This window comes from Triticum urartu, chromosome 4A (genome assembly GCF_056163025.1).
Source record: "Triticum urartu cultivar PI428250 chromosome 4A, HENAU_Tu73, whole genome shotgun sequence".
NCBI classification, from domain to species: domain Eukaryota; kingdom Viridiplantae; phylum Streptophyta; class Magnoliopsida; order Poales; family Poaceae; genus Triticum; species Triticum urartu.
Window position 1 is genome coordinate 549765030 of NC_141876.1, and position 20609 is coordinate 549785638.

Here is a 20609-nt window from a genome sequence, read left to right on the forward strand (position 1 = left end):
CACATTTTTGCTTTCTAGATGGTTACTATGGCTTCTCTCAAATACCCGTGTTAGCTGAGGATCAAGAAAAGACCACGTTTACTTGCCCTTTCGGTATTTTTGCTTATTGATGTATGCCTTTTGGTTTATGTAATGCAGCTGGTACCTTTCAAAGATGCATGATGGCTATATTCTCTGACTTTTGTGAAAAGATCTGTGAGGTTTTCATGGACGATTTTTCCGTTTATGGATCCTGTTTTGATGATTGCTTGAGCAACCTTGATCGAATTTGTCCAGCCTTGTCCTTTGCTACAAAAGGATTGGGCCACCTTGCTGCACTTTATTTACTTTTGTTACTTGTTGCTCGTTACAAATTATCTTATCACAAAACTATCTGTCACCTATAATTTCAGTGCTTGTAGAGAATACATTGCTGAAAACCGCTTATCATTTCCTTCTGCTCCTTGTTGGGTTCGACACTCTTACTTATCGAAAGGACTATGATAGATCCCCCATACATGTGGGTCATCAAGACTCTTTTCTGGCGCCGTTGCCGGGGAGTGAAGCGCCTTTGGTAGGTGGAATTTGGTAAGGAAAAAATTATATAGTGTGCTGAAATTTACTGTCACTTGTTACTATGGAAAGTAATCCTCTGAGGGGCTTGTTCGGGGTATCTTCACCCCGACCAGTAGAGCAAAGAGTTGCTCCTCAACCTATTGAACCTACTTAGAATGAAAATGTCTACTTTGAGATTCCTTCGGGTATGATAGAAAAACTGCTAGCTAATCCTTTTGCAGGAGACGGAACAATGCATCCTGATGAGCACCTAATATATGTGGATGAAGTTTGTGGATTACTTAAGCTTGCAGGTGTGCCCGATGATGTTATTAAGAAGAAGGTTTTTCCTTTATCTTTGAAGGGAGATGCATTGACATGGTATAGGCTATGTGATGATACGGGGTCATGGAACTACAAACGATTGAAATTGGAATTTCATCAGAAGTTTTATCCTATGCATCTTGTTCATCGTGATCGCAATTATATATATAATTTTTGGCCCCGTGAAGGAGAAAGCATCGCTTAAGCTTGGGGGAGGCTTAAATCAATGTTATATTCATGCCCCAATCATGAGCTTCCAAGAGAAATAATTATTCAAAATTTATATGCTCAGCTTTCTGATAACAATCGCACCATGCTCGATACTTCTTGTGCTGGCTCTTTTATGATGAAGACTATTGAATTCAAATGGGATTTATTGGAAATAATTAAACGCAACTCTGAAGATTGGGACCTCAACAAAGGTAAGAAGTCAGGTATGACACCTAAGTTTTATTGTGTTAAATCTTTTCTGGATACCAATGTTTTCCGTAAATCTAGAACTAAATATGGACTTGACTTCGAAATAGTAGCTTCTTTCTGTGAATCTTTTGCTACTCATGTTGATCTCCCTAGGGATAAGTGGTTTAAATATCATCCTCCCATAGAAGTAAAAGTAGCTGCACCTATTAAAGTTGAAGAAAAGACTATCACTTATAATGATCCTATTGTTCCTACTGCTTATGTTGAGAAACCACATTTTCCTGTTAGGATAAAAGATCATGCTAAAGCTTCAACTGTGGTTCGTAAAAGAAATATTAGAACCTATACACCTCATGAGCAAATTAAAGTTGAACATAATATTGCTATTGTTAAAGATCTCTTGGCTGATAATATTGATGGGCATGTTATTTATTTTTGTGATGAAACTGCTAGAATCGCTAAACCTTGTGCTAAAGATAAACATAGACCTGTGGTAGGCATGCCTGTTATTTCTGTTAAAATAGGAGATCATTGTTATCATGGCTTGTGTGATATGGGTGCTAGTGCTAGTGCAATACCTATTAACTTATACAAAGAAATTATGCATGATATTGCACCTGCTGAGTTAGAAGATATTGATGTCACAATTAAACTTGCCAATAGAGATACTATTTCACCAATTGGGATTGTTAGAGATGTTGAAGTCTTGTGTGGGAAAACTAAATGTCCTGCTGATTTTCTTGTCCTTGGTTCCCCCCAAGATAGCTTTTGTCCCATTATATTTGGCAGACCCTTCTTGAACACGGTTAATGCTAAGATAGATTGCGAAAAGGATGTTGTTACTATTGGTTTAGGTGATATGTCTCATGAATTTAATTTCTCTAAATTTTGTAGACAACACCGTCAAGAGGAATTGCCTAGTCAAGATGAAATTATTGGTCTTGCTTCTATTGCCGTGCCTCCTAGTGATCCTTTAGAATAGTATTTGCTAGACCATGAAAATGACATGTTTATGAATGAAAGAAGGGAAATAGATGAAGTATTCTTTAAACAGGAACCCATCCCGAAACACAATTTGCCTGTCGAAATCCTAGGGGATCCTCCTCCACCCAAGGGTGATCCCGTGTTTGAGTTCAAACCGTTACCTGATACTCCTAAATATGCTTATCTTGATGAGAAAAAGATATATCTTGTTATTATCAGTGCTAACCTTTCAGAGCATGAAGAAGAGAGATTATTGAAAACTCTAAAGAAGCACCATGCTGCTATTGGATATACTCTTGATGATTTTAAGGGCATTAGTCCCACTCTATGTCAACACAAAATAAATTTGGAAAAAGATGCCAAACCAGTTCGTGATCACCAACGACGACTGAATCCTAAGATGAAAGAAGTGGTAAGAAAGGAAATACTAAAGCTCCTTGAGGCAGGTATAATTTATCCCGTTGCTGATAGTCAGTGGGTAAGTCCTGTCCATTGTGTCCCTAAAAAGGGAGGTATTACTGTCGTTCCTAATGATAAAGATGAATTGATTCCGCAAAGAATTATTACAGGTTATAGGATGGTAATTGATTTCCGCAAATTAAATAAGGCTACTAAAAAAGATCATTACCCCTTACCTTTTATTGATCAAATGCTAGAAAGATTATCCAAAAATACACATTTTTGCTTTCTAGATGGTTATTCTGGTTTCTCTCAAATACCTGTGTCAACTGATGATCAATCTAAGACCACTTTTACTTGCCCGTTCGGTACTTTTGCTTATAGACGTATGCCTTTTGGTTTATGTAATGCACCTGCTACCTTCCAAAGATGCATGATGGCTATATTCTCCGACTTCTGTGAAAAGATTTGTGAGGTTTTCATGGACAATTTCTCCGTCTATGGATCCTCTTTTGATGATTGCTTAAGCAATCTTGATCGAGTTTTGCAGAGATGTGAAGAAACTAATCTCGTTTTGAATTGGGAGAAGTGCCACTTTATAGTTAATGAAGGCATTGTCTTGGGGCATAAAATTTCTGAAAGAGGTATTGAAGTTGACAAAGCTAAAGTTGATGCTATTGAAAAGATGCCGTGTCCCAAGGACATCAAAGGTATAAGAAGTTTCCTTGGTCATGCCAGTTTTTATAGGAGGTTCATTAAGGACTTCTTAAAAATTTCTCGGCCTCTGACTAACCTATTACAAAAAGATATTCCTTTTGTCTTTTATGATGATTGTGTAGAAGCATTTGAAATACTTAAGAAAGATTTGATTTCTGCACCTATTGTTCAGCCACCTGATTGGATTTACCCTTTGAAATTATGTGTGATGCTAGCGATTATGCTGTAGGTGCTGTTCTAGGACAAATAGTTGATAAGAAGTTAAATGTTACTAGGACAAATGCCCGTGCGTTGCAACGGGCGAAAAATATTGTAAAACCTGCTCCGTGTGAAATATGAAGTGTGGACGTAAAGAAGTCACGCTAACATCTGATAGAAGAGTACTGTTGCATAGAATAGTCTAGTAATCAGCTTTGTATTTTATATTTTGAAGAACACAAATATTCCTTTTCTTTTAAATAACTAAAAAAATCATATTTGATTAGAATTGAAACATGTTTTGAAAATGAAAAAAATGAACACAAGTTTTTGTGAAAGAGAATTTTTTAAAATTTGTGATCAATTTTAAATGATTTTTTTGTAAAAGTTGGAACTTTTTTTTGGGAATTTCGAGCAATGTTTTCAAAAGCGTGAAAAACTTGAATTTTGAGCAATATTGAAAAGCATGAATTTTTTAAAGCGAGAAGAATTTGAAACACTCTTTATCTTAATAAAACACACACTCGGTGTCTGCAACTAAAAAAGGATTGTTGGCTCCATACCATGTAGTATAAAGTTGAGAAAGTCATAGGGATGTCCTTTGATGGCGCCTCCTTCAGCTTAGTACTATCATCACGTGGAAGAGGAATGGTGTAATTGTTTTCAGCAGGATATACAACTGTGGAATTGTTGTATACTATTCGAGAGTTTAATAACCAATCCAAAAGTTGTTCTTAGAAATTTCAAAAGATTTGCAAACGATTTTTTTTGGATGAAAGAGTAGTGGTGCATTGAAGTGGGATTTTTTATGTACAATTATTTTTATTAATTTCGAAAGCAAACATGTTTTTACTATATTAATTATATTTTTAGAAAAATTTGGTTATTTCATTTGCAACATTATATTCCGTTTTTTTGCACTGTGAACTTAGCCATCAGCACCATAAAAAAGTAAGCTTTTCTCTGTCCCCCATTACACGTAAATTTTGGATGGATTGTAAAACGAAAACTAAATTTCAAGATGCACCATCGTCACATTCTTTCTACTCTTCACAAGAAATATTTATTTTCAATATTTCACTCATTTTAATTATTGTATCTGATGATGTATTCATAAAATGTGGTGAGCTAGAACATTAAACTACAACAGTAACAATAAAACAACAGCAAGTAAATCGGTGCTCATTTTTCTAAAAAAAAAAGTAAATCAGTGCTCATTTAGAAAGAAAAGAATTGCAATCGATGCTAGCACGCACAGCAAGCTCGAGCAGCTTCTGGTCGGTGCAGCCAATAAAGAAAGCAATCCACACAAAAAATCCCCACAGAGACCACTACTGCGTGGACATCGCCATTCCTCCAGCAGTGCTGCTGCTCTTCTTCTCTTTCTCTTTATCCATCCACATCTAGAAATCCAGTGCGCCGACGAACCCACCCATCAGCGGTGCTCTCCTTCCTCTCGTCTCTATCCGTGCTCCAGCCACCCACCACCCACGCGCCCTTCTTGCTCCAGTCGACGGCGCCTCGTTCCCCTCTCCCTTCCCTCCTCCACAACTAACCAAGCACCGCCCTCTCCTTGACCATGGCGCCCGGATCTCCCTAACCAAGCCCTTGATCCTCCCTTCCCACCCGTGACGATCTGATTCCCCAGGCCGTCTCGTCCACGACCGACGGTTCACGTTCGTCGGCCGGTTGCAGCGCGGCTCCTGTTGACCGAGCCTGCGCGCGCGGGGGCTGGCTGGGCCTATGGCTGAGGCGCGGCAGCGGTGGCTTGCTCACCGTCGAGCTCGGCGGCTACTTGGTGGGGCCGCGTGGATCTGCCCCGAGGCTCCGGATCTGCGTGGTCATGTCCAGCACACCCTCCGACGATGCCTTACTGCGGCGCTTCAGGCCCAGATCTCGCCGGTTGGCGCGTGGATATGCGTGCGCTCGGCTTGAGGTAGCACAAGGATGACGGGGCGGCTTGGATGGTGGCCCGTGCAGTGTGCAGCTGCCCTGTGAGCCCCGAGTTTTCTCTTTCCCGAGAGCGTCCATCTATTATGACGGACAAATCTTTGTTCAATTTTTCTGAATCTTCACCTCGTCTCTCAGCAGAACGCAGGCGTCCCACGCCGACGGCGCAGGGGGGTGCATCATCTGATCCAGCATGGCGCGGAAGCCGGGGGCGACGACCTCGTGGCTCTTAGCGACGCCAAGCCACGCCTGGCAATCTGCCATCATCTGGACGCATGCCATGGCGGTTGCGCCCTCAAGCTCCAGCACAAGTCCCGCCTTCCCGCGCCGCGTTGCAGCCCGCGTTCCTCTGCTCCGACCGCACACCTCGCGCCGCAGCCCGAGTTCCTCTGCTCCGACCGCACCTGACACCCGCGTCGGCGACCCCTTCGGCCCTCGCCACGCCGGCGACCACCAAGAACCCCGCCACCTCCTCGCATCCGCTTGCTGCTCGTCGCCAGGAGCGCCGCCACCCTCCTAGGAGCCCCGTCGCCGTTCCCCTGGGACCCTTGCTCGATTACTTGGCTTCGAGGAGCCCCGTCGCCATTCCCCTAGGACCCTCGCTCGATTACTTGGCTTCTGCAGCGTGGACTCCGGCGACAAGCGGCGGTGAGTGGCCGGCGGTGGAGTCTGGGAATGGATAAGAGACCTTATAAAATAAGGAATATAAGGACCATGGGCTGAATTTCAACTACTACAGGGGCTATTTTGCAAAAACAAAACGTTTTCTCATGAACACACTTTATATAGGACTGCAGGTTGAATTCGAATAAACCGAGGGACTTTTATGCAAAATCGCGGGTGACGACAAAGATTCAATATGCTAGTAAAACTATACATTGCCCAAAGAAATTATGTTATTATTGAAAAGTAATTCTTAGCAGTTGTATTTGCTTTTGATAAGTTCAGACCTTATATTGTTGATTCTAAAGTAACTATTTACATTGATCATGTTGCTATTAAATACCTTATGAAAAAGAAAGATGATAAACCTAGACTTATTAGATGGGTTCTCATGTTACAAGAATTTAACTTGCATATTATTAATAGAAAAGGAGCTAAGAATCATGTTGCAGACAACTTGTTTAGGTTAGAAAATGTTCTTGATGACCCACCACCTATTGATGATAGCTTTCCTGATGAACAATTAAATGTTATAAATGCTTCTCAGACTGCTCCATAGTATGCTGATTATGCTAATTATATTGTTGCTTAATTTATATCACCTAGTTTCACATACCAGTAAAAAAATGTTATTTTAATGATTTGAGACATTGGGATGACCCACATCTTTATAAAGAAGGAGTAGATGGTATTATTAGACGTTGTGTACCTGAGCATGAACAGGGACAGATCCTATGCAAGTGTCACTCCGAGGCTTATGGAGGGCACCACGCTGGAGATAGAACTGCGCATAAGGTATTGCAATTCGGTTTTTATTGGCCTACTTTCTTCAAGGATGCCCGTAAGTTTGTCTTATTTTGTGATGAATGTCAAAGAATCGGCAATATTAGTAAACGTCAAGAAATGTCTATGAATTATTCACTTGTTATTGAACCATTTCATGTTTGGGGTTTTGATTATATTGGACCTTTTCCTTCCTCTAATGGGTATACACATATTTTAGTTGCTGTTGATTACGTTACTAAGTGGGTAGAAGCTATTCCAACTAGTAGTGCTGATCATAACACCTCTATTAAAATGTTTAAAGAAGTTATTTTTCCGAGATTTGGAGTCCCTAGATATTTAATGACAGATGATGGTTCATATTTTATTCATGGTGCCTTTCGTAAAATGCTTGCTAAGTATAATGTTAATAATAGAATTGCATTTCCTTATTACCCGCAATCTAGTGGTCAAGTAGAATTGAGTAACAGAAAGCTCAAATTAATTTTGCAAAAGACCGTTAATAGATCTAGAAAGAATTGGTCCAAGAAACTTAATGATGCATTATGGACCTATAGAACTATATATAAAAACCCTATGGGTATGCCTCCGTATAAAATGGTTTATGATAAAGCATGTCACTTACCTCTCGAACTAGAACATAAGGCATATTGGGCCATTAAAGAGCTCAATTATAATTTCAAACTTGCCGGTGAGAAGAGGTTATTTGACATTAGCTCATTTGATAAATGGATAACCCAAGCCTATGAAAATGCCAAATTGTTTAAAGAAAAAGTTAAAAGATGGCATGACAAAAGGATACAAAAGCACGAGTTTAATATAAGAGATTGTGTGTTGCTATACAACTCTCTTTAAGATTTTTGCAGGCAAACTTCTCTCTAAATGGGAAGGTCCTTACGTTATCGAGGAGGTCTATTGTTCCGGTGCCATAATAATCAACAACTTCAAAGGCACAAATCGGAAGGTGATGAACGGTCAAAGAATCAAACATTATATCTCAGGTAATCCCATAAATGTTGAAACTAATATTATTGAAATCGTAACCCCGAGGAATACATAAGAGACACTTTCTGAAACGTTTTAGACTCCAAAAAAGAATAGGTACGTGGTACGGTAAGTAAACCGACTCCAAAACAGTTATAGTGACAATTTTTCTCCATTTTGAAATATTTAAGAAAATAGGAAAATAAGAAGCAGACCGGGGACACGAGGCTTCCACAAGGGTAGAGGGCGCGCCCCCTGGCTCGTGGGCACCTCGTGTGCTCTCCGGACTCCATTTTCTTGCGCGATACTTCTTTTGGTCAGTAAAAATTCATTATATAATCTCCCGAAGGTTTTGACCACCGTATCACGCAAAAATCTTCTGTTCTTGTTTCGAGCTGTTTTCTGCCAGGGTTGTCAAGGCCAAGCATCATGTTGTCTCCCTCCTCCTTCAACAATGAGGGCAACGATGCTTGGCTAATGAAGATAGAGCTGAAGAGAGAAAAACCCGAAGAGATCAACAAGGATAATGGGACCAAGAAGGCCATGGAGGATCAAGTTCCGGCAGTAGCAGAAGAAGACATCCTTCCACCTCACCACAATCTCTTTACCCCAACGGAGATTGAGGCTTTCAAGATGATTGAGTTAGCTCATATACAAAACAAGTATCTCACAAGTGAAAATATTTTGTGAAGGAGCATATCATCGCACTCAAGGGCATTATCCGCAAATTGGAGGATCTCTTACGCTCGATGTGCGACTACCCATCATCACCAACACCCTCTTCACCAACAAAGAAGAACTGAGCATCGGGTATGGGCACTCCCCTTGGCAACTGCCAAGCTTGCGGGAGTGCCCCGGTATCGTATCACCATCACTTTTACCTTTACCATTTTTCTTAGTTCGATCCTTTTGATAATATCTTAATCTAGTAGAATAAAGTTTTAGTATGATCTAGTTCTGAGTTTTGCTTTATGATCTCTTTATGCAATCGAGTCCGTGAGCTATATATAATAAAGATTAGTGTTGAGTCAAGGTCTTGATTATTTTGCTATGATCTTGAGGGAATAAAATAAAAGAAAAGAAATAAAAAGAAATAAAGAGATCATATGGATCTTATGGAGAGTAATGAGCTCACATATAAAGAGTATGATGAATAAAAATTGTTGAGAGTTGACAAACATAGTTTTGGTCATCATTGCAATTAATAGGAAGTAATAAAGAAAGAGAGGTTCACATATAAATATACTATCTTGGACATCTTTTATGATTGTGAACACTCATTAAAGTATGACATGCTAAAGAGTTGATGTTGGACAAGGAAGACAACGTAATGGGTTATGTTTTCTTACATCTGAGATAAATTATATTGTCATGGATCATCCAACATGTTGAGCTTGCCTTTCCCTCTCATGCTAGCCAATTTCTTTGCACCAAATAGAGATACTACTCGTGCTTACAAATATCCCTAAACCCGTTTTTGCCATGAGAGTCCACCATACCTACCTATGAATTGAGTAAGATCCTTCAAGTAAGTTGTCATCGGTGCAAACAATAAAAATTGCTCTCTAAATATGTATGACTTATTAGTGTGGAGAAAATAAGCTTTATACAATCTTGTGATATGGAAGAAATAAAAGCGACGAACTGCATAATAAAGGTCCATATCACAAGTGGCAATATAAAGCGACGTTCTTTTGCATTAAGATTTCGTGCATCCAACCATAAAAGCGCATGACAACCTCTAGTTCCCTCTACGAAGGGCCTATCTTTTATGCTTGTCTTATACTTCATGCAAAGAGTCATGGTGATATTCACCTTTCCTTTTTACATTTTATCCTTTGGCAAGCACAATGTGTTGCAAAGATCCTGATATATATAGCTAATTGGATGTGAGTTTTCATGAACTATTATTGTTGACATTACCCTTAAGGTAAAACGTTGGGAGGCAAAACTATAAGCCCCTATCTTTCTCTGTGTCCGATTAAGACTTCATACCCATAAATATTGTGTGAGTGTTAGCAATTGTAAATACTAAATGATAGTTGAGTATGTGGACTTACTGAAAAGCTCTTATATTGACTCTTTCTTATGTTATGATAAATTGCAATTGCCTCAATGACTGAGATTAGAGTTTATTGGTTCTCAATGAAGTTTATGGTTCATACTTTAAATTGTGATTGAATTATTACTTTAGCATAAGAGATCATATGTCAATATATATATATATATATATTGTTGTTCTAAGAATGATCATGATGCCCTCATGTCCGTATTTTATTTTTATCGACACCTCTATCTCTAAACATGTGGACGTATTTTTCGATTTCGGCTTTCGCTTGAGGACAAGCGAGGTCTAAGCTTGGGGGAGTTGATACGTCCATTTTGCATCATGCTTTTATATCAATATTTATTGCATTATGGGCTATTATTACACATTATGTCACAATACTTATGCCTATTCTCTCTTATTTTACAAGGTTTACATGAAGAGGGAGAATGCCGGCAGCTGGGATTCTGGGCTGGAAAAGGAGCAAATATTAGAGACCTATTCTGCACAGCTCCAAAAGTCCTGAAACTTCACGGAAGCTATTTGCAGAATATATAAAAAATACTGAGCGCAAGAAGTTCTAGAGGAGGGCCACACCCTGGCCACGAGGGTGGGGGCGCGCCCCCTGCCTCATGGCCCCCTAGTGGCCCTCCGATGCCCATCTTCTGCTATATGGAGTCTTTCGTCGAGGAAAAAATCATAAGAAAACTTTCGGGACGAGACTCCGCCGCCATGAGGCGGAACCTTGGTAGAACCAATCTAGGGCTTTGGCGGAGCTGTTCTGCCAGGGAAACTTTTCTCCGGGAGGGGGAAATCATCACCATCGTCATCACCAATGATCCTCTCATCGGGAGGGGGTCAATCTCCATCAACATCTTCACTAGCACCATCTCATCTCAAACCCTAGTTCATCTCTTGTATCCAAACCTCAGATTGATACCTGTGGTTTGCTAGTAGTGTTGATTACTCCTTGTAGTTGATGCTAGTTTTTTTTGACCGGGAAACAGTAGGAAAGGCTCCTACCGTGTAAATGTATTAAGGATCAAATAACACTGTACAGGGGTGATAATTACATGGGGGGGGGGCTTGGCCACTTTGTGTTCAAATCAAGCTAAGGGAGGCAATGCAAGAGGGTTTAGTGTAGAGAGTTTACAAAGTTTAGTACAAGAGGCCTACGGTCCTCTTTAACCCTATATTGAAGGAGTTCAAACTCCTTTTTGAATCTATCAAGCCAGGACCTAAAAGAAGGATCTATTGCTCTAAAATGCTTGTTGCTCCTCTCCTTCCATATGCTCCATGCCGCCACAGTAAAATTTTCAAACAGCATAGGCGTGGGGTGGTTGGTTTTTTGGTCCTCGATAGCTTGTAACTGGCCCGGGAAGGGCTCCCAATTAATATGCAAAGCATGCCAGCACCGCCTACTGAATGGGCATGTGAAGATCATGTGCTCAACTGTTTCTTCAATGCTTAGTCCACAAAGGAGGCAGTTGTGATCGTCACCAATGTTGTAGTGTCATCGTTTGAGCATATTCCGGGTGTTTAACCTGTCATTGAGCAAGAGCCAAGCAAAGACCTTCAACTTCATCGTGCACTTAGATTTCCATAGCCATCCAAATACCTGGTGAGATTGGACCTCCTTGAAGAAGAAGCGGTAGTAATTTGTGGCTTTGAAGATGGTTTTGCCCCAAGCATAGTGCCAGACGTCTGATGAGGATGCCATGGGTTGAAACGATGACGCAATCGTTTGCATGTGCCGTACCTCGTCCAGCGCTTGTGGAGAGAGCGGTAGGTGGAAGGTCATCCCAAGTGACATGGTCCCCAAGAAATCGCGGACAGAGACATCTTCATTGGTTGTATGTGAGAAAGCCCAGGGATGTGATTCCTGTAGTACTTGGTCGGCCCAGAGATCTTTCCATAGGAGGGCCGTGGTGCCACAGACAATGTTGATACGAGATACTCCTCGGAAGCAAGGAGTTAGCTTGAGCACATCCCTCCACCAGAAGGATCCGACTGGGTCTGTTGCATGCAGGATTTTTTGTTGATAGTACGTGTCCCAAGTAAGTTGCACCCAAGGAATGTCCAGTTTGTTATAAAATTTGTGAAGGAATTTCATGAGTAAGGCTTCATTCTGGATCTTGAGGTTGAGCACACCAAGGCCTCCTTTGTTTTTTGGTTTACATACCATATCCCATGCCGCAAGAGAATTACATTTCTCCCCTTGGTCAGTCTTCTTGATCCAAAGACATCTTCTCCTGATTCGGTCCAACATTTCAATGAGTTTTGGTGGGAACTTTAATGTGCACATGGCATAAATGAGCAAGGATGTGACTGAGGTGTTGAGCTATGTCAGCTTGCCAGCATAAGACATAAGGGAAAGCGTTGAGGTCAGGTTCCTTTCAACTTTACTGACAAGTGGCATGAGATCATGTGTTGTGGGTCGGGAGGTGCCAAGGGGCAGGCCGAGGTAGGTGAAGGGCATGGAGCCAATGGAACATCCAAAAATCCTTGCAATATCGTTGGACAGTCCAACATCCAAGTTGATGGGTATGAGTGTGGACTTGTGGAAGTTGATCTTTAGGCCAATGGATTGAGCATAGTCGGTCAGAATGTTCTTGATGATCAAAGCTTGACTAGGGCAGGACGGCATGAGCAGAATCGTGTCATCGGTGTATTGGACAATGGGATAGTCCATATTGCCATTGGATGGGAAGGGCGAGTTAATTAGACCTCTCCTGAAGGCGTCATTAATTGCAGATTGTAGCAAGTCGGCTGCCAGGACGAAAATGAGTGGGGAGAGGGGGTCTCCCTGTCGGACCCCACGCCGACAGTGAAATTGTCGCCCCGACACCCCATTAAGAAGTACGGAGGATCGTCCAGAAGAAAAAATTGTTCTTATCCATGACAGCCATTTATCATTAAACCCCATGTGTTTCATGATGTTGATCATCGCATCGTGCTCGATCGTGTCGAAGGCTTTAGCAAAGTCTAGTTTTAGGAGAATTATCTGCCGCTTGGATGCCTGGCACTGATGAATATATTGGAATGTCCAGGCTAAGCAATCTTGGATCGAGCGCCCCTTGATGAAGCCGTATTGGTTGCGGTGGATGATACGTAGGATGACCTTTTGCAAACGGTTGGCCAGAAGTTTTGTGATTAGCTTAAGACAACAGTTAAGTAGAGTGATCGGCCGGTAATCATTGACTGTAGTGGGAGAGCCATTTTTGGGGATCAAAGTGATTAGGCCATCATTGATGCTTTGAAGGTGGAGATCACCCGCATGGAATTGCGCGCAGAGGGTATAGAAGTCTTGTTTGACGATTTCCCAGCAGGCTTTGAGGAACATTCCACTAAATCCATCAGGACCTGGAGCGCAATCAGCAGGCATGTCTTTGACTACCATATCTATTTCTTCCTTGGTGAATGGAACCGTGAGATGGTCGAGGTTCTCAGTCGGGCGGATGAGGGACGGGAGATCGAACAACATCTGTGTTGGGTTTGAAGTGCCAAGTCTGTCAGTATATGCTTGAAATAGGAGGGCTTCTTTACCCGTATGATCCTCCACCACGAGACCATCAGGAGTGTGTAGGATGACCACATTATTTTTTTCTGTAATGTTCTGTTGCAACTGCCTGGAAAAATTTGGTGTTCTCGTCACCGAATTTAACCCAACGAATGGTGCATCTCTTCTTCCAATACTGCTTTTGGTAGTCCAACAATCTGAGGAGATGGGCTTTGATTATCTTGCGGAAATTGCATTCAGGGAGGGTGAGAGCTCGTAGGTTCTCAAGATCATCCAGCTCCATAAGGGTTTTGTTTGTGTTTTCAATTGCCACCGATAATCTGGAGATATTCTTGCTCCACACCTTCAATTCTTGGCGTAACCATTTGAATTCTCGACACAGAACTGTGGCTGCATTAGAAGAGTTAACAGGTCGATCCCAGACTTTTTTGACCACATCTATAAATCCCGGGTGAAGGAGCCAGTATGATTCGAATCTGAATAATTTGGCACGAGGAATTTTTGTTTCAATGCTGACCACACAAGGTGTATGATCCGAGACCGGTTTGCAGAGAGGTTTGATTAGCGTGTTGGGATATGTCAGGGTCCAGTGCAGGGAGGTGAAAAACCAATCCAGTTGCTCAAGTAAAGGATCTTGTTGCATATTGCTCCACGTGTAGAGACGACCCTTGAGCGGCAGTTCAACTAAGTTGTGCTTACGAATGATGTCATTGAAAGTGCACATGTCATTAGGATCACCTCCCGGCTTGTTGCGGTTCTCAGGGCCTCTAATATAATTGAAGTCGCCAAGGAATAGACAGTCATCATTTGTTTGTAAGTTCATGTCATACAGCCACTGAGTGAAATCATCGCGGGCCGGGCCCGTGCAAGGGCCATAAATGTTATATAAGGTCCATGGTTGCGCCGAGAGAGTGCTAGTAAATTTGATACCCAAAACAAAGTCATGAGAGATGGCCACATCTCTAGTAAAAACAGAGCTATTCCAAACAGTAAGGAGGCCCCCGGATGCACCACGAGAAGGAACAAAAGCAAACTTATCAAATCTCTTAGGGCAACAAGTTTTGATAAAAGCCAGGTCGATAAGAGGTTTCTTAGTTTCTTGAAGACAAACTATAGCGCAACCACTAACAGAAATAGCATTGGATAGAGCGAGGAGTTTTTTCTCCGAATTTAACCCACGAATGTTCCAACATAGGACATTCCAATTACGCAAAAGAGGCATAAGGTGATCAGCAATCTATTCCATAGAGGAAGAATCCTCGCCTGCATCCATGGAGTGATCTTCAGGAGCCATTGAATCCACAGGAGCCACCAGAGCATCATCAGTTAACTCACTGGGTGGTACAGCGCAGCGATTGATACTGATGTCTTGCATGATGTGAAGGGGTGTGGGTGGTGGAGCCTGTGGAGCAGCAGCAGTTGAGGAGCTGGCAGCGGCCGAAGGAACCTGTCTTGGCTTGACTTTGGAGAGAGGAGCTCGGACATCTGAAATCTGTGGCACTCTGAATCCATCATAGCGAGTGGAGCGGGTACTACGGCAAACTTCAGTAGTGACCAGGGGCACCTAAAACTTAGACCGGCATGGGCGAGCAGGAGATGGGCCTGGGGCTGTGGGCAGAACCTGGGCCAGGCCCAAATCAGAGGGATCATTTACCTGTTGGGAAGGCCCAATGTTTGAAATGTCAGTGGGTGCCAAATTCGGCACAGGCACAAGCAGATCAAGGTTGTTCTCAGCATCAGAAACGTCCTGCAGGTTATCCAGGTTGGGCCGAGTAAGCAGAGCATCTTGGACCCCTTCAGCAACATTATTAGGTATCTCTTTAGTTGACATATCATCCTCATGCATAATTTCAGTGATTTGAACAGCAGAAGGCCGAGGAGGTGCATGGAGTATGCGTGGCTCGAAGCGGATAGAGAGAATGTTCTCATTAGTCTGAACCTGAAAGGTAGTCCCAGGAACTGCAGTTTGCAGATGCTGCGGAGGTAAACCATAACCTGAACGCCAGGGGCCATAGGCAGCAACCACCCGCATGATAGCACTAGACAGATATTCAGTGAACAAGTTGTGAGGAATCATCCCATTGGTGAGGACAGTGGCAAGATTAGTACCTTGGACAGTAATACTCACATGCATGTCATCAGCAGCGACAGCGAAATCAACAGAAATGACTTCAGGTGTGGCAGGAACCACAAACAAGGTACTGAGCGGATCTGCAATTGCTAGAGAAGTACCAAAACTGCTTGCAGTCAAGCTAGAGCTCCAGGCAGAATTGAGACTGTCAGTAACATTATCCTCAGGCAGAATACCATCCTCAACACGGAGTCCTTGTGCCGCCAGCCAAGCCTGAAAGTTAACCAAAGTTGCGGGCATGTGAGGTACAGGAGATTGAGGCCAAGCGTCCCATTGCGCTGGTTGAGGAGCATCTTGATGAGCAGCATTGTGTGGCCCTTCGTCATTCCCAATACCATTCTGTATGAGCCAATTTTGCAGCTGCTGCTGGTAGAGTTGCTCTACAGTGAGCCCATCACCAAACATGGGGTGAGGAATACCATTGGCTGGCGGTGGTTCCTCGTCAGCAGTGGGGACTTCAGGATCATGAGCGTTCCAGTCCGCTCCCCTAAGAATGAACACAACAACAATCCAGGAAGATCTTTCACCACCCAACTGACGGACCACAATACTCTTAGGAATCAGACGCATGTGTATAACTTTGACTTTGATTAGAACCACACGATGATCAATATTTGGGTTATTCCAGGAAACAAGGCAGCCATAGTCATCTACGGAGCGCTGCAGATAAAAGTCTGTCTGATAGTCATCTGGGAACCCAATATACATCAACCAAACCTCAGGCCCATATGTGGTATTGCGCATGTTCAGGGCAGCATTATGCCTAACGAAAGAGACTACGAGATCCTCATCATCCAGCTGAAAAGTAGTGTTGACCGCAATATCTCTGATGAAAGAGTTGGCGAATGCAAACATACCGATACCCAGGGGATGGTCAGAAATCTCGGTCGGGTGCAGGCCCGATTCATGCAGGAGACCCTCAATGGTGTCGCGGAGACCCTCCGGGAGGTGGAGAGGCACAAATCTGCCGACTTCCGCAATGGCGAGGAAGTTGTTGTTGAGCGGGGGGATGGGGTTGACAGCCATGTCTGCGCGCACCTTACGGTCCGCCGGACCAGGTTCGATCGACCATCCAGGCGGCAGGAAAGGGATGGGGTTCACCGGATAGTTGGCCATGGCGGAGGAGATGCCGGTGAGCGCTACGGGCGGGGTGGGTGGCGATGGAACAGCTAGAGCAGAGCGCTCTGTTTCATTGGGAAGCGGGGCGGGCTGGGGGGTGGAATGCGAGTAGTCCAGGGCAGGGGTGGGAGTTTTTGGTCTCCACTGCCATTTTTGGGCCCACCGACGCCGCCAACAGGAGGAGTCCTTGTGTCCGTAATGACCACAGATGCTGCATCGAACGGTGGATGTTGGGCGGCCGCTTTGACGAGTGAGGGGGCAAGTTGGAGTGATTGATGGGGGTCTGTTGATTTGTTGCCTCACTTGGTCAGAAATGACCAGATTATGAAGATTTGAGTCCATAAATGTGTTATGTGAGGCCACTGACCGTTGTTTGGTAGGATAATTAATGCTTTTGTGGCCCAGAGCGGAGCACAAAAGGCAAATAATCGTTGCTTGGCAACAACATTTATGATGACCCCATTGGAAACATTTAGCACAGAGAATAGCCCAGTATTTGGCAAGATCAGAAACTTCCTTCGGTGAATATCCGGCTCTCGATAAATCAGCCATGTGAGATTTAGATAATGTAGGGGGCCATGCTGAGTGAGGCGGGGCATACCTTAGCGCCGCGGTAAGGAAACTTTGCGGTAATGGAGGATAATCCATAATGCGGGAAAATCGAAAACTGCCAATCACAATTGAATGCTCGGAATATTCTGAGTTGTCGGATGTCGAATTAATGACCGCAAGTATGGATTCCGTGATGACCGCTTCCTCTGTTGACTGCACCATGCACGTGGCTAGAGAGGAAGAAGATGAAGCTTCATTGCTATTCTTGTCATGAAAATCCATGGTGGCTAAGGGAACAATGGCAAATTTGCTCAACTCCTTGGCAGATTCAGAAGAAATAGCAGTGTCCTGAAAAACCGACTTGTGATACCGAAGGGCCACTGGGCTTCAAGCAGCAACTGGATCCAAGTGTTCATCCGCATGCCAAATGTGATCAAAATACTTATAACCATTGTACCGACCATTGTAAAGATGAAAATGACAGATAAAGTCTGGCCAAATACGATCCTTGAGGCCATGAATGAAATGACCAACTTTATTACCCGCCATAGAGAAACGAAAAGATCTATCACAAAGCTTTGAAACCTTAAATCCTTTCGGATGACCACCAATGAAACATTGCAAAGCCACACCCACCGAATCTTCAGAGAGAGGGAACGAGGCCGAGGAAAAAGAAACCACCAAGAAAAATTCCTTGGTTTTGCGAGATGGTGAGAAGTGCACCGTTTCTCCAAACTTTCTACGTACCTCATCGGCTACAGCTAGACCAGGATTGAAATCCCAGTGTAGGAGTCCTTCCATGGTGAAGATTGTTGGCTAGATCCATGGTTGGTGGAGAGCAGGTGGGAGGAGGAGGAGGTGGGGGAGAGCCATGACGTGAGAGAGGCTTAGTCCCACCTTCAAACAGTTCGCTCGCGAGGTGAACGCGTAGTTGATGCTAGTTGGTTTACTTGGTGGAAGATCATATGTTCAGATCCATTATGCATATTAATACCCCTCTGATTATGAACATGAATTTGCTTTGTGAGTAGTTACGTTTGTTCCTGAGGACATGGGAGAAGTCTTGCTATTAGTAGTCATGTGAATTTGGTATTCGTTCTATATTTTGAGGAGATGTATGCTGCCATCCCTCTAGTGGTGTCATGTGAACATCAACTACATGACACTTCACCATTGTTTGGGCCTAGAGGGAGGCATTGGGATGTAATAAGTAGATGATGGGTTGCTAGAGTGACAGAAGCTTAAACCCTAGTTTATGCGTTGCTTCGTAAGGGGCTGATTTGGATCCATATGTTTCATGCTATGGTTAGGTTTACCTTAATACTTCTGTTGTAGTTGCGGATGCTTGCAATGGGGGTTAATCATAAGTGGGATGCTTGTCCAAGTAAGGAAAATGCCCAAGCACCGGTCCACCCATATATCAAATTGTCAAAGTACCGAACGCGAATCATATGATCGTGATGAAAACTAGCTTGACGATAATTCCCATGTGTCCTCGGGAGCGCTTTCCTTCATATAAGAGTTTTTCCAGGCTTGTCCTTTGCTACCAAAAGGATTGGGCCATCTTGCTGCACCTTATTTACTTTTATTACTTGTTGCTCATTACAATTTATCTTATCACAAAACTATCTGTTACCGATAATTTCAGTGCTTGCAGAGAATACCTTGCTGAAAACCGCTTATCATTTCCTTATGCTCCTCGTTGGGTTCGACACTCTTACTTGTCGAAAAGGCTACGATAGATCCCCTACACTTGTGGGTCATCAGTCGTCAGCCATGGCGGACGGCAAAGTGCCTGATTCTTGTAGTGTTACTCATATAAATAGAACAACCATTATTCTCTGATTTAAATGAATAACCGTCTCGCATCAAACAAGATCCAAATATAATGTTCATGCTTAACGTTGGCACCAAATAACAATTATTTAGGTCTAAAACTAATCCCGAAGGTAGATGTAGAGGTAGCATGCCGACCGTGATCACGTTGACTTTGGAACCATTTCCCACGCGCATCGTCACCTCGTCCTTAGCCAATCTTCGCTTAATCCGTGGCCCCTGTTTCGAGTTGCAAATATGAGCAATAGAACCAGTATCAAATACCCAGGCGCTACTACGAGCATTAGTAAGGTGCACATTAATAACATCTATATCAAATATACCTTTCATTTTGCCATCCTTCTTATCCGCCAAATACTTGGGGCAGTTCCGCTTCCACTGACCAGTCCCTTTGCAGTAGAAGCACTTAGTCTCAGGCTTAGGTCCAGACTTGGGCTTCTTCACTTGAGCAGCAACTTGCTTGCCGTTCTTCTTGAAGTTCCCCTTCTTCCCTTTTCCCTTCTTCTTGAAACTAGTGGTCTTGTAAACTATCAACACTTAATGCTCCTTCTTGATTTCTACCTCCGCAGCCTTCAGCATCGCTAAGAGCTCGGAAATTGTCTTATCCATCCCTTGCATATTATAGTTCATCACGAAGCTTTTGTAGCTTGGTGGCAGTGATTGAAGAACTCTGTCAATGACACTATCATCAGGAAGATTAACTCCCAGTTGAGTCAAGTGGTTGAAGTACTCAGACATTCTAAGTATATGTTCACCGACTGAACTATTCTCCTCCATCTTGCAGCTATAGAACTTATTGGAGACTTCATATCTCTCAATCCGGGCATTTGCTTGAAATATTAACTTCAACTCCTGGAACATCTCATATGCTCCATGACGTTCAAAACGTCCTTGAAGTCCCGATTATAAGCCGTAAAGCATGGCACACTGGACTATCGAGTAGTCATCAGCTTTGCTTTGCCAGACGTTCATAACGTCTGGAGTTGCTCCTGCAGCGGGTCTTGCACCTAGCGGTGCTTCCAGGACGTAATTCTTTTGTGCAGCAATGAGGATAATCCTCAAGTTACGGACCTAGTCCGTGTAGTTGCTACCATCTTCTTTCAACTTAGCTTTCTCTAGGAACGCATTAAAATTCAAAGGAATGGTAGCACGGGCCATTGATCTACAACAACATAGACATTTAAAATACTATCAGGTACTAAGTTCATGATAAATTAAAGTTCAATTAATCATATTACTTAAGAACTCCCACTTAGATAGACATCCCTCTAGTCATCTATGTGATCCATATCAACTAAACCATGTCCGATCATCACGTGAGATGGAGTAGTTTTCAATGGTGAACATCACTATGTTGATCATATCTACTATATGATTCACGTTCGACCTTTCGGTCTCAGTGTTCCGAGGCCATATCTCCATATGCTAGGCTCGTCAAGTTTAACCCA

The 20609-nt window shown here is 43.0% G+C and overlaps 1 long non-coding RNA gene across 1 annotated transcript; it reads left to right on the plus strand.

Annotated features, from left to right (window-relative positions):
• The first annotated feature begins 4759 nt into the window (after positions 1 to 4759).
• LOC147976553 (uncharacterized) lies at positions 4760 to 8988 on the plus strand. The gene is made up of 2 exons (XR_015601580.1): positions 4760 to 5570; positions 5665 to 8988. It is a non-coding gene; the product is annotated as an uncharacterized LOC147976553 (long non-coding RNA).
• Positions 8989 to 20609: the final 11621 nt, after the last annotated feature.